Source organism: Peromyscus maniculatus, chromosome 1 (genome assembly GCF_049852395.1).
Source record: "Peromyscus maniculatus bairdii isolate BWxNUB_F1_BW_parent chromosome 1, HU_Pman_BW_mat_3.1, whole genome shotgun sequence".
NCBI classification, from domain to species: Eukaryota; Metazoa; Chordata; class Mammalia; order Rodentia; family Cricetidae; genus Peromyscus; species Peromyscus maniculatus.
Genome location: NC_134852.1, coordinates 8,067,723 through 8,083,259, shown reverse-complemented (window position 1 = coordinate 8,083,259; position 15,537 = coordinate 8,067,723). Strand labels below are relative to the sequence as shown.

At 38.3% G+C, this 15,537-nt stretch overlaps 2 pseudogenes; both read right to left on the bottom strand.

The window, feature by feature from the left end:
* LOC143266792 (killer cell immunoglobulin-like receptor 3DL1) overlaps nucleotides 1-7,438 on the bottom strand; it is a 40,855-nt pseudogene extending 33,417 nt beyond the window's left edge.
* A 301-nt stretch (nucleotides 7,439-7,739) lies between these two features.
* On the bottom strand, nucleotides 7,740-14,181 carry LOC102904112 (killer cell immunoglobulin-like receptor 3DL1; annotated as a pseudogene).
* Between the last annotated feature and the right edge of the window lie 1,356 nt (nucleotides 14,182-15,537).

Genomic DNA, 15,537 nt, shown 5'->3' with positions numbered 1-15,537 from the left:
TCATTAGAACTCATTATATTGTTTTTTCTTTTTCTTTTTTTGAACTCTGAACTATCTAGTCTCAGGTTCTTGGTCCTCCAAGTAGTGTCAGCTATATGTTCCATCACATGGGGTGGGCCTTAAGTCAAACAAGATATTGATACTCCTGCAAGTTTTATGCCAATATTGCCGTAGCTTATCTTGTAGGCATGACACCAATGTAAATCAAAGGTTTTGTGGCTGGGTTGATGTTTATATTTTTCTTTTGGTAGTATGTAGAGTACATTCCTATGGCAAAGGTGCTGGTACATAGGAGTGAAGGCCCTATTTACTCGCCATCTTGACTTCTCTATGTTCAATGAGTCATGTACTTCCTTCAGTAATATGGCCTTGCTGTCAATGTTTTGAGAGCAACCTTTAGTCTTGGCAACAGGCTATGTAATTTGGAGATTCTCATGGGACCACTTTATCCAACATCTCAGTTAGATGTAACACATTTCTGCTACTGGAAGCTTCAGTTTGGGATAAGAGATGTCCTGTTGGGACTCTGTCTTTCCCATTGTTTGGCAGTTCAAGTTATATTGGCTTCATATATGTCTATATTTAGGAAGCTTCCATACTACCCCTTAAAAAGTCCCTAATTTTAGCTATCTCTCCCCATAGTCCTCCCTTGTCCACCCTTTGCACACCTTCTCCTATTGCTGTCCCTCCATAACTATATTCTATTTTCAATTCCTAACCAGATAGATCTCTTCCACTAGTCCTATAGTCTATACCTAACCTCTGTGATCTACAAAATGTAGCTTGGTTATCATTGATTTAACAGGAAATATCTTCATATAAATGAATACATACCATATTGTTCTTTCTGGTTCTGTTCTCCCTTAATCAGGATTATTTTCTCTAGTTCCATCCATTTGCCTGCAAATATTAAAATGACCTCATTTTTAAATGGCCCATTAGTACTCAATTGTATAAATGTACCATATTTTCTGTGTTCATTTTTATGTTGAGTTACATCTAGGTTGTTTCGAGTGTTTTTGAATAAAACAGCATTGGACATGGTTGAGCAAATGTCTCTGTGTTAGGGTGAAGCATCCTTTGAGTATACACTCAAAAGAGATATTATGTTTTGAATTGTATATTGATTCCCATCTTCTTTAGGGACCACTGCACTGATTTTCATAGTGGCTGTACAAGTTTTTACTCCCACTTGCTATACATGAGGTTCTCTTTGATCCACATCCTTGCCAGTATCAACTGTTTCCTTTTTATTGACCTTAGCCATTCTGACAGGTGTAAGATGAAATCTCAGTGTAGTTTTAATTTGCATTTTCTTGATGGCTAGGTTATTGAATATTCCATTATCTGCTTTCAGCTATTGGAATTAAATCTTTAGAGAACTCTGTTTATATCTGTACCCCATCTTAAAATGATTTCTTGATATGCAGTTTTTTCAATTCTTTTTTTCCCATGTTGTTTTTTTTTAATTTATTTTTCTGTAGTTTAGACATTTATCTTCTATCATATGTGGTGGTGGTAAAAATCTTCTCCCATTCTGTACACTGCCACTTTGTATGAATGATGGTTTGCTTTGTCGTCTAGAAGTTTCTCAGTTTCATGAGGTCTCATTTTTTAATGGTTGATCTTAGTTCCTGTGCTAACATCATTATCTTCAGAAAGTTTTTTCCTCTGCAGGTGAGTTCAAGACTCTTCCACACATTCTCTTCTATCAGTTCCAGTGTACCTACAGTTTTTTTTGTTTGTTTGTTTAGGAATTAAAACCATTTCATGTTTAGTTTTTTTTGCAGCACAATATGTATGGATTTATTTCCATCCTTCAACATGTAGCCATCCAGACTGGCCAGTACCATTTGTTGAAGATGGTGTCTTTTCCCCAGTGTGTGTTTTTGGATTCTTTAGCAAAGATCAGATATTCACAGCTGTGTGGAGATATTTCTGGCTGTTAAACTTAATTCTATTGTCCAACATGCCTGTTTTTATACCAATACCATGTTTTTTCACCACAATAGCTCTGCAGCACAACTTGAAATTGGTAATAGTGAGACCTCCACCAGTTCTTTTATTGTTCATGATTGTTTTAGCTAATCTGATTTTTTTTGTTTTTTCCATATGAAGGTGAAATGTCATTTTAAGATCTGTGTAGAATTCATACCACCCAAATTCCCACCTCCTCCCTCCTCCCTCCTCCTAACCCCCCAGCCCTCCCTCCCAATCCACACCACATTCCCACATCCCCCAAATCAAGGCCTCCCATGGGGAGTCAGCAGAGCCCTGCACACTGAGCCTAGGCAGGTCCAAATCCCTCTCCACTGCACTAAGGATTCACACCACAGGCACCGGGCTCCCAAAAGCCTGCCCATGCACCAGGGACAGATCCCGATTCCTGTGCCTGTTTTCTGTAAGAAAGGTAAAACTGAAAGTGAGACTGGAATCAAGCCAGTAAGCAGCATTCCTCCCTAGTTTCTGCTCTAAGTTCCTGCTTTAGCACCTGCTGAGGCTTCCCTCGCTGAGGTACTATATATAACCTGTAAGATGAAATAAACCTTCCCCTCCCCCCCCAAAAAAAAGATCTGTGTAGAATTCTGTTGGAATTTTGATGGAATGTAGATTACTTTTGGTAAGGTGGCCACTTTTACTGCTATTCCTACTAATTCATGAGCATGGGAGATCTTTCCTTCTTTTATTATATTCTTTGGCTTCTTTCTTTAATGTCTAGATGTTTCTTATCATACAAGTCTTTCACTTTCTTGGTTAGAGATTCTCTAGGACATTTCATATTTTTGAGGCTACTGAGAAGGGTGTGGTACCTGGATTTCTTTTTCAGTACTTTTGTCACTTGTGTATTGGAGGGCTATTTTTTTTTTCCAGACAGAGTTTCTCTGTGTAGCTCTGGCTGTTCTTTAACTCATTCTGTAGACCAGGCTAGCTCTGAACTCACAGTGATCCACTTGCCTCTGCCTTCCTAAATGCTGGCATTAAAGGCATGTGACACAACCTCTCCCCTGCCCCCCCCCCCCGCGGCAGGCTATTGATTTTTGTGAGTTAGTTTTGTATCCAGCTATTTGGGGAAATTTTTGTAATTCAACTGTAGTTATTTCCCTGTGGAAATTTTCAGTTCAGGTATGTATTCTATCCTATCACTTGTGAATACAGAGGCTTCTTCTTTTCCATTTGTTTCCCCTTGAAGTTCCTTAGTTTTTTTATTAGTCTAGCTAAGACTTCAAGTACTATTTTGAATAGGTGTTTGTAGCTAGAGTTTTCCTGCCTGGCCTACAGTCAGGACAAATCTCTCTCACCTGCCAGTCCCACAGCCACTCAGACCCAACCATGTAAACACAGAGACTTATATTGCTTACAAACTGTATGGCCGTGGCAGGCTTCTTGCTAACTGTTCTTATAGATTAAATTAACCCATTTCTATAAATGTATACCTTGCCATGTGGCCCGTGGCTTACTGGCATCTTCACATGCAGCTTGTCATGGTGGTGGCTGGCAGTGTCTCTGACTCAGCCTTCTACTTCCCAGAATTCTTCTCCTCCTTGTTCCACCTATACTTCCTCCTGCCTGACTACTGGCCAATCAGTGTTTTATTTACTAACCAATCAGAGCAACACATTTGCCATACAGAACATCCCACATCAGGTATTGAGAGAGTGAACAGGTTTGTCTTGTTCCTAAGATTTAAGTGGAATGGTTTTTAGTTTCTTTCCAGTTAAGTTCATGTTGGCTGTGGGGTTGTTGTAAATTCTCCTTAGTATGTTGGAGTATGACCCTTGAATTTCTAAACTCCCAAGAACTTTTATGATGAAAGGATGTTGGACGTTGCCAAGGGTCTTTTATGCATCTAATGAGATGAGCATGTGGTTTTTGTTTCTCTTTATATGATGGGTTATTAATAGCTGCTGGTAGCAAAAGACCATGGGAGTATACAGTGGGTGACAACTAGAGTTCAGAAGGTCAACCTATCAGAACTAAGGGTTCTGTTAGAGGAAACCATCATGCAAGGCGTTATGGAATTACTGCCTTTAGAATGAATTGGCTGTTTCTTGTTGTAAACTTCTTGTGCAATAACAGCTATGATTCTCCCCACTTACCATGCATTCCCATGTAATGTATACATGTAATCTTATGGGCACAGCTTCCCCCGTACATTTGGGGTAGTTGGATAACTTTCTCCAGCTGTGTTTATTCTTCATTAGCTTACATCTGGCCAGGGCCACTATTATTTACTAAACAGCAAATATTCACTTAAAAGTGAGTTCATAACATGTTTTTTTTTTTCTTTCTGGGTCTGAATTACCTCTCTTAGGATGAATTTTTTTTTTAGTTCCAATTTTGTGATATCATGTTAATTGCTTTGTAATACTCTATCATGTAGTGGCTCCTTTATTGTCAATCCCAGAAATACAAACTGGAATACAGAAGTCTCAAAGATGGTTTGTATGATTATTGAAACTACTAATATTGCAGCAAAAATAGCAGAAATAAATCAAGAGATGTATGAATTGAGGACCACAATAAAAATAGAACTAAATAGATTTTCTAGCATTTTTACATGCTTTAATGTGTCAGATTTCCAATCCAGTTGATGGGCAAAATAATGATTTGTGTAGAGATAGACAACATTCTCAAATGACCTATGAATGGCCATCATGGTTAAGATGGCTGTCCTCTCTTTTTTGTGGGAGGGCTCTGTTAGAATTTCTTATAATTCTCTTATGGTTACCTAAATTAATTAAACATGTCATAGAGGTAATGAATGCAACCTTGGACTCTATTATAGACACTATTTTTCTTTAAATATTAGAAAGGAGGAGATTTCGTGAGCAAAAAAAAAAAAATCCTTGCACCTACAAATCATCAAGAAAACTAAGAATGTTAAGCTTGCAAGCTATTTTTATGACTGTGACCACTTCAGATCCTTCCTCAGACCCTTAAACTAATACAGACAATCTCTAGAGCCCATCTTCTTGGAAGTTATAACATGTACATTGAGTTTAATTTTGTGCACTGACTACTGCATTACACCAGGAAACATCTTTTTTTTTCCAAATTGTATTGTGTTTAAATATGCTCTAGAAGTTTAAACTAGCCAGGATTACTAAGTAATACTGAACCAAGTCTCATTCTTGCCTCCTACGGTGGGTTTCTCTGACAGCCATAGCATTTGTAGGGACCCCTGAAACTTTTATATCATACATATCCCCCAAATTTACTTCTGTGCTGCATTCTTGGAAGGGAACTTGTGTTAAAGAGATGTAAAATTAATCTTCAGGATGCCCACAGTCCTTGTAATCTTAACTCTCGGGAGACTGAGACAGTAAGACCACTAGTCAGAGGTCAGCTGGCAACCCCCCTGTTTCAAAAACAACAGACAAAAACAAAGATTCATCTCATAGTCCAGGCAAGATTTTTTAAATAATTTTCATGTATTCTTTTCTCATACAATTTGTACCAAGTCCAATTTCTCCTCCCTCAATGCTGTTCAGCCTAACTTAGGTTCCTTTCTTTCCTAGATCCACTCTGCCTCTCTTTCCCTACAGTAAAAGAGAGCCTTATATATGGGCAATGTCCTAGTTGTTTTTTTTTTGTCATCTTGACACAAGATCTATTCATTTAAAAAAATACTCTCACAAGCTTGGCCTATAGGCAAATCCTTTGGGCATTTTCTTGATTCTCAAATGATGTAGCTAGGCCTACCCCCCCCCGGGTGGTGCCATTCTGGGGCAGGCCATCTTATGCTTTGTAAACTATAAGAAAAAATCCAACCTATGATGAACTTCCAAGGCATCTGCTTCGATTCCTATCTCCAGGTTCCTGCTTTGCCTCCCCTCATTGGACCACGACCTCAGACATGTGAGGTATGTAAGCCAAGAAACCCTGTCCTTCAATTATCTTTGGTCATGTTTTTTAATTACAGCTCTAGAAACCATATCTAAGATTGTTAATGTGTTGAGTGACTCTTTGTTTGGAGATATGAGAAAACATCTGTTGATCACAGACAGGCACTAATGACAGATCCAAGAAATGATCCACCCAGATATGTTTAAATTGAACTAACAAGGTTTAGGATTACTTACAGGATCATGGATCAGGGGGTAAATATGGGATCATGGGTGACTCAACGCTGCACCAACAAATTTGCACACTATTGCGAGTGATAACTTATGAAAACTTCATTCCTGGATGTTTCTGCATGACTTGCAGGCAGCTTGGTTAATTGGAGGATCTCCTCTCCTCAGGTATTATTATTATTACTCCTATAACATTATTGAACATGATTTTGAATCTGTGAGTCTTGCATGTTTCATGGTCCTCCTGAGACATGTGAAGTGTTGTTTATTTCTTGAGAATTAGTGAGTCTTCTTCCAAAAAGCAATGCTCTAATTCAGTGGCACAAAGTTTTCAGCAGCATAGTAATGGAAAGATGTGAGAAAGAGGATGTGTCTTACTTTAACCACATCTTAGAAAATGTTTTAATTGAGGGGAAGTCTACACTGAAATATTAAAGAAACAAATACATCATGCTCCTGATGAGAAAAAAAAACATTAACAAAGCGTATCTGGAATACAAAAAACAACATATGTTAAGGCGCAATATGAAGAGTAGCCTTCTTGAAGGATATCAGTAGGTGTGGAAGAAAGTCAGTGTAGGGTAATTAGGTATGAACATGATCAAAATACACATACATAAAAGAAACTGTGATAAGACCCATTATTTTGTATAAAGTTATAATATATTGCTCATATATACTTACAAAAGAGTGAGTTTTGTTGATTGGGAATTGTGAAATACCCAACATGGTTACAGCTTCAAGTAAGTTTAGAATTTATAGCTACTCAGGTTTCAGAGGTCTCCAGCATGAAATGAAATAGAGATCCATGGACTAAACACTAGAGTTTGATTTCTGTTGAGTGGTTTGTGAGGGCCATAAACTTTGTAAGTAAAGGAAGTCCATCTTGAGAAACATATGAGAATAATGAAGGATGGTCCCAAAGTTAGAGACCTCTGTCTCAGATTTCAGCTGTTATTTCACTACATCTATAAGTCTTTCCTGGAGAAAGGGCTGTGGACTCCACAGAAAACTTCCTCAGATCTTGGAGAACTCATGGGGGTACAGACAATCTTTGATTTCAATTTATCATTTTCTGACTTCTATGTACAAACTTGGATTAGTAGAAAATTCCTTATGAATCTGGGAATTGGGAGTGGCCAATATTTGTTTGAAGATCATCTGATCAAATTTTAAGTATGTCACCTCCTGAACTTCTTGTCTTTCAGGGTCCTAGGAAGAGGTAAACATCAAGTGATATTGTTTGCAGCGAACACAAACTTGCAGTGAATAGAGGAATATTAGACTGTGTGGAAGAGAGCAGACTCAGGAGAACCTACCTGTCTGTTCAGTGTTGCTCTCACTTCAGAGTCTTGGTCCATGATGGCTGCAATTTTAGGTGACAGATGTAATTAAACTCACATAATAAGCAATGCCCTTTCATTCCATATCCCATGTACTAGTTAGATGTATTTTAAAACACAAGGTTCCTCACTTTCCTCAAAGCTGAGTCATGTGTTCTGCCTCTCTATATTCACAGTCCCACCCCACCCATGATCTACCTTAATAATTCCCTTTTCAACATTATCTCTCTTCTTCTATCTCTCTTTCCCCCATCTCTCTCGTAAAACCTTGTCCTAGATATCAGTGTATGCAATTGATGTGAAAATGCTGAATTTTCATTCAGAAATTTCTCAGTGTTCTGAGAGTTGAGGGAAAGAGCCAAGGCTCTGGTTCCTCTCTAGAAAACCCTGCCTCAGTCCTCTTGTCTTGGTGAAAGTATCCTTTGGTAAACAAAGAACACATACCTGTATTTCTCTGGTCTTGGTTTCTCACACTACTCAGATGATGTTCACTAGCTTGTTCCTGAGACTTTCTTTTTATGCCAGAACAACAATAACAGTGGAGGATGATGATGAGGACAAGGATCATGGTCACCTACAACCCAATCAGAATATGCAGGTTCCAGTGGTTATCTGGAGGAATATGTGAAACCCATAAGAGGAACATCTTGGGATTCCAATTTGATAGATTTCTTAATTTTTATTTATTGATGGATAATTACTATAATGTTTCTACAGGACCGGAGTCTTGATAGAGAACCTACTCCTGTTATTTTGCTAAATGGACACAGTATTATACTGACTCATAATGACTTATCATTAGACCCATATATTCACACATTTCTCTACTCTTAGTACAGAAACTTATATTTATGGTAGATGGTAATTATACAGATAGCCACTACTGGACAAGCTGCACAGAATAAGAGATTTTATGATTCTTGTCCATAAATGAGACCATTACATCACATCTCCATGTGTTCAGGGATCATTGTGAAAGAGATGGAAGAAGAAATTCCAAAAAGAGTCTACGGATAACTACAGAGGAAGTGTCTCTGGACACAGTAGGGTGGATGCATAGATGAACTCCACAAGAGGATGTTGCTGCATCCCCAAGAACAGTGCAAGCTCAAGGTAGAGAAAATCCCAGCATAGACAGTGGAGGTGAACATGAAGTCCTACTCCTATCAAGGTACTGTAGACAACTGATAACTATTCAGAAGAGAGTCAGTGTTAGGAGTGTTGTTACTCGTAAATTGACTATGGCCCAGGAGAAGACCACAATCCAGGAATATATTTACAGTTTGCCATTGGCAGAAACCTGCAGGACCCTATGTGTAAATCAAGTGTTCAGTTTCTCCATCTGAGATTGACACCAGTGCTCAGCTAAGCTGCTTTGCAACTTCTACTTCTACAACACCTTGAACTAGACATTGAATTCACTTGTAGGGAAAAAGGGAAGTCAAGGCTATTCTGTCAGAAGTAGTATTTTTATATAAAATCTTCTATTCTGCTTGCTTGATTCCTTTTGCAGGCACCATCACCTCCTCTCTATGAGGAACAGAGCTAGAAGAACTTCATTGATTATGAGAAGGGAGTAAAATTTACTCTATTTTTCACTTGCAGAATGTCCTAGGTACAAAAATTCGAGACAGATAGTCCTTATATTTCTCATACTGTTCTTAAACAACTTCAAATGTCGCAGGGTTCAAGAATCAGAGAGCATAGATGACAATGTCAAGATTAATGAGCCAGGATGGATCTGAGGAAAAAAAATGAGCCAAGGAGATTTTGGTTCCTAAGTTTCCACAGTAGAGAAGAGGGACCAATTACTCACTAGTTGTGGAATCCAATTCTATACAAGAAGTGCACTTTCTTGATGAGTTTACAAGACACTTCATCAAGAGCCTGTCTGCCTTCCTCTATGGAATGTTTTTTTTTTTATTTTTAAATTTGGACAGTGACCAGAAACCACAAAACCACTTAGTGTTGAACCTTTAGAGTCACAGGGTACCATTGTGTGGTTTTCCTCTAGGTGTAGACTCTCTCTTTGGATTGATAATAGAGAGAAAGTATCATGGCTTGTTATGATACAAGTGAAATGCTGTGGGGAGATCTGGGTGAGTGAGATTTCAGGAGGGCTGCTCCATCTCTGCTCTTTCCAAACTGATGTGAACCTCATCCCTAATGAGTCTGTCCTGACCTCTTTCTATATCTGCCTGGACACACAGATCTCCCACTGTGGGTGCAGTCATATAAGGAGTGTTTGGGAGGATCCTTGTCTATCATTTTGTAATCTGATATCATATCTCAAGTTTCATGTCTTTTATAAAAGGTTTTCAACTGAAATATAAGTGTGTCCATTTCTTTCTCTATTTCCTGTCTCCAGGCCCTTTCATTTACCTTTCCACCAAGCTTTTATATATCCCCATACCACTCTTAAGTTGATAGCTTCTTTTTTCTGATAATTATTGGTACATGTATGTCTACAGATATGCATATTTACATATATATATATGTGTCAGATATATACATACACATATATACCTATATACATATTTTTTACATATGTACACATATGTAGGTATATAAATATCTTACACACACACACACACACACACACACACACATATACATATGACACTAGCATGCACAGCAATCCTTCACTGTAGTTTCCCATGATACTTTCTCTATATTATCAATTGGATGGTTCCCAGACATGGTTTTAGTATTTCATTAGTCACAAGACATGTGATCTATATGAGGCTTTCTTACCTGTGACAGGAAGGTACCATGGGTCACTTGGGGATGACCACACATGGGAAGAGTTACTGAAAGAGCCATAGCATCTATAGTTGCCTTTCTGGATTACAGGACCAAGAAGGAATTTGGCCTTGAATGTCCCATTGTGGCTCTGCACTGCAGGCAGCCCCTGCCCCAGAGGCACCCCTTCCCCGGACAGATGGAACATGTCAAACTGATGGTCAGAGATGCATGACAAGGTCATGTTCTCTCCTGATATCACCACAGGGCCCATCAGGGCTGACAGAGAAGGTTTCTTATATAAACCTGGAAGAAAAGAGCCAGAGACAGTTATAGAGAGAGTGTCTTACTAGTGTTTATTCACTGCTCAGTGTTCGCTCTTCATGATTCCATTTCTGTGATCTTCCTGCCTCTCACCATCTCCCTCTCTTCTCTCTCCTTTTCTCTCTTCCATTCTATGTTATCATATTTAGTCTATGACATCACTTCTTACTCAAATATTTTATGACAGTTTTTGCTTTTTTACATTTTCTGCCTCTATTTTCATTGGTTCATTCCATCTGTGATTTAAAATATGTTTTTATAACATAATAAATTTTATCTAGCAATTGATATCATTATGAAATATTCATGTGCATTCAATATACATAATATATATTTATACTTTTTAAGAAATATTTCATAGTTTTTGAAATTGAAATAAGTTATATCATTTCATGTGCTTAAATTGTTTATAGAAATTGTTACATATATTTATATATGTAGAATATTAATCATAATAATGCTATTATTCTCAATTGTCCATCAATTTCCACTAATTAATCTCACTTCAAAGTACAGAATAACTCATAAACATTTGTATTTCTCTTGAACAGTGGCCATGGTGATCTTTCCTCTCTTGTTCCTCTCAGTGTGTGTACTGCTCAAGTGTGATCTATTGTTTGCCTCCCAAACATTTGGTTTAGAATTTGTTTTGGGGTTCTATGTCTATAAGAATTCTACCAAGAAAGTCAGATATATTATGTATCTGACAAGCTCTGTCTTGAAATATTTAATATCTGCTATATTTTTTCCATCTCCATTTTCAAAGTTTCCATTCAGGATTGATTCTGTCTTTTTGTAGTTTTTCTCTTAGCACAAATTCCATGTTTACTAATTCCCAACAGTTCCTGGGTACCACCTGTGTGAAGGCATAAGGATTCATTAAGAACCAGCCCAACTAAGTATTTGGACTCAGGTCATAACACATTATATGTCTGGTTCTCTTGGTAGACTTCTTGTAAAGGTAGAAGTTAAAAATTTTCTAAATGTTAGTAGAAAGACTTCATTCTCTCTGGTTCATATCATGCTCACCCAATCGTGATTTTCTGTTTATCTCTACTTATGACTCCTTTGCATCTCCCTGTATCTGTGCTTTATGTTATAACCAATGGTCTGTTCTTGTGTATTTTTTTCATTCTCTATGTCAGTAAAAGACTCACCAAGGTTGGCTTCATGTAAGTTTCCCACACTCATTTTCCTTGTGACCTCCCACAGCTCTTAGTGTGGAGAATATTTTTCTGTATCACAAAGAGAATGAAAAGTGTGTATGCACCCTCTTACCTGTGATCTTTATGTCAATGGGGTCACTAGAGTCTGACCACTCATATGGTGAGGGATTATAAGAACCATAGCATGTGTAAATCCCAGCATGGTCAGGTGTCACAGAACCTATTTTGAAGTTAGCCTGGGACCTCCCAAGATGATTTTCACCAGAAATCTGGAGAGAGTCCTTGATTGTTCCATTTTTGTGTGAAGTCAAAATGAAGGTGTCAAACATAATCTCTGATCGACACTCCAGTGTCACCTTCTCTCCTAAATCCACCAGGGGAGGTTGTAAGGCCAAGAGGAAAGGCTTCCTGTAGATGCCTAAGAATAAAAAAATTGTATGAACCTGATCAAAATCTCTGTGTCCTTGAAGACCTATGGTTCCCCTCATTTGGTCTGTGCTCCCTGTGAGTGCTCCAGTGCACTTGTTCTTGTCTGTTTCAACTCTGGACACAGACTCCTCCATCTTTGTGTCCATTTCCCACTTCTTTGACCCTAGAATTAGCACAATATTTTCCCACTGGCTTGTTGTGAGAATGTGTCTTTTGAACCCTTCTTCCATAGACATTATTGTCTTTTTCTAAGATTGGAGAGTGTAGGAAACATGGCAATCTTCAAATCAGGCTGCTTTATGTGTCCTTTTGATGCTACTTTGGATAAGATATAATCCTTGGTAGGATAAAGGAATTAGTGTTGACCACAGTAATTACGGAAACACTTCAGCCCTCTCTGTGGTTCAAACCTCTGTAAGGCATTCCTGATCCAGAATCATGAACAGTGTTTCCTTTCAACATGTTGAAGATTTAGCATCCTGACTTACTGCTCTCAGAACATCCCTTCCATGCTTCTTAATTTTCCCTTGACATGGGTTCCCATATTATTTTCCAAATGCTAACATAACAAATACCACAAATTTGATTCTTAAAAAGAATATAAGTGTTGTGGAGATAAGAATTCTGAAAAGCCCAAATGGCATAAATCAAGTATCTTCAGGGATAGTAACTACTGATCCCTAGGAAAGTGTCCATTTTTTTGCCTTCCAGCTTCTAGAGCCTCATGCATTCCTTGGCACTTGGATCCTTCCTCCATGTTCAGAGTTTGTGGCAGGGGGTCTCCCTCATGATGATTTGTTTTGCCTACAGCTGAATTTTTCCTTATTTTGTTATATCAATACTTGTAGTGCTATAGACCCAGGATAATTCAGGATATTCTCCCATCCTGTTGTCAACTTATTAAGATTTGAGTTCCATCTTAAAGCCCAAATTTTGCTTCACTTGTTTAACACACAGGAAGCCTTAGGGACTAGAAAAATGCATGACCTTGTGTATCATATTATGCCCAGAACATTATATATTTCTCTGTGTTGAATATTCCTTATAAATCCAAGCCTCTGACTAATACTTTTTCAGACAATTACAGGGTTGAGAGATTTTGGGGAATGAAAAGATACAACAAATGTCATCTCTGACCTGAAATTATGATCTTCAGAGGGTCACTGTATGCTGAAGTTTCATCAGGGGATTGGTAATTAAAACCATAGCATCTGTATGTTCCTGCATATGTTGTTGTCACAGGACCCAAGACAAATTTCCCTGTGGATGAGCTTCCATGCATTTGAGGAATAGGATTACCATGTTCTTTGTACAACTTGAATGTGTCATAGTCACTATGATAGTCACACTGAAATTCCACATGATGTCCCTGAGGAACAACATGGCTTGGCCAAACAGAGAGTAAAGGCTTGTCTTGATCACCTGCAAAGAGATGCACAGTGTAAAAAATTTAATGATTTTCCTTTATCCCTGAGAGCTGAGCTTCCAATTTTTACTTGTGTTGGGATCTTCTGTATGACAATTTTCTCTGAATTGAAATATCCCTGTTTTAATATGAGAGGTTGAGAGGCTTGGGATAATCAGAAAGCAAACAATCTTTATATGCCCTGGGAGGCTGAAGCATCCAAGATTCACCAGTGACCCTTTCCAACTCTATAGAAAAAGTAAGCTACTTGGCCAGCTGAGGTCTATAACTAAGATTTCTAAGACCTGTTCAGTTGTCTGCAAGTTGTGCACAGAGCTCCAGGGTTTTGGCTTTCATGAGAAGCACCTATATAGACTTGTGCTTTTAGTACAGGTTTGAGTCACCCCTTGCTTCTGTAAGATACCCCTAAACTACACTGTTACTGATAACATCAGTAAACCCATGGAGTCACCAAGTTGTGCTTTGGTGCAATCTTTGTTTTGTCTGTCAGGGGTTTCATTTATGAGCTGAGTAGATTTGTATGTGTTTTATTTCTGCAAAGAAAGTTTCAGACTTAATAGGGTCATTTTGAAGTGTTGGCTGCAAAAGATTGTGGTGGCTTGAATAGCTATGGTCCCCGTAGACTCACCTGTTTGAATGCATGGTACATATGGAATGCCACTAATAGGAGACATGGCCTCATTGGAGTAGGTGTGGCCTTGTTGGAGGAAGTGTGTCACTCTGGAGGCGGGCTTTGAGGTCTCCCATGCTCAAACTTTTACCAGTGTGAAATAGTATCCTTCTTCTGCCAGTGGATCAAGATGAAGAACTTTCTTCTCCTTCTCCATTATCATGTCTGCTTGCACACTGCCAGGTTTCCTACCATGATGATAATTGACTAAAACTTGGAACTATAAGTCAGCCCCAATCCAATGTTTTCCTTTATTAGAATGGCCATGGTCATGGTGTCTCTTCACAGCAACGGAAGCCTTAAGTAAAAGACTGTAAGTATGCTCCAACTACCACATATATATTATATATCTTTCATGCTAAGATCCAAGCTTGGAATTTTGAGTATTGAATAAAGAAGTAATTTTCATCATGAACATTGTAATCTAAGAAGAAATTACACCAGAAGTGTAGAAGGAAATGTTATTATGAGTGAGATGATAGATCAGAATTGATTCAACCAAGGTAGCAGAAAAAAACTGCTCTTGATTCAGCAATCTAGAAATATAACAATATTCAGATGAGAAGTACATTGTGAATATTCCAAAACTCATGGACAATGGAGAGATCGCCCCCAGGACCACAGAATTGAGAATATCTATAACAAGTCGGGGGAATGAGTCTTTTGAACTACTTTTCTCCTTATGTACTTTCATGAAGATCTTCCTTTACAGAGGTTATACAGGCTCATGTTTCTGTACTAAAGGTGATAAGTTAGAGGCCAACATATAGTTTCCCCATCATTTCACGGCTCCTTGTATGTGAAGCATTTGCAGTACAGCATAACTCAACAACCTGTTTACTTGTATTTAGAATGGATTTGGACTCATGATGACCAGTACATGAATGTTTGTCATTGATATGTATCTACCTGGTTGATATTACTGAGGAATGAAACAACAGCTAGTCTCTGTAGTGAAGACCAGGTAGACTCCAAGCTATACTTCCAGTCATCCATGGTAGACATCTTGCAACACTGACCAGCCAGGAGCCATCATAGACCCTGTCCAGAAACTGTCCCTGATTGTAGAGTGTTTTCAGGGCTCTTAAAGAACCAGAAAGTACATCCAGGAACAGCATCTGATTTCAAAATACAGGAAGGATCCCAGCTAAACTACAGAAGCTGACACCAACTGCAGTCTGTCCATGGTTGCAACTAGTTGACCTGACTAATGGCCCTAGTTATACTAAATAGGAAAGGTCTGTTTACCAACAGTGAACTCCTATAAATGACAGAGGAGTTCATTATTAGTGCACAGGCACCCAGGTGTAAGAGCATAAGCATTAAAATCAGAAAAGTAAAACATTACACAGAACAATGG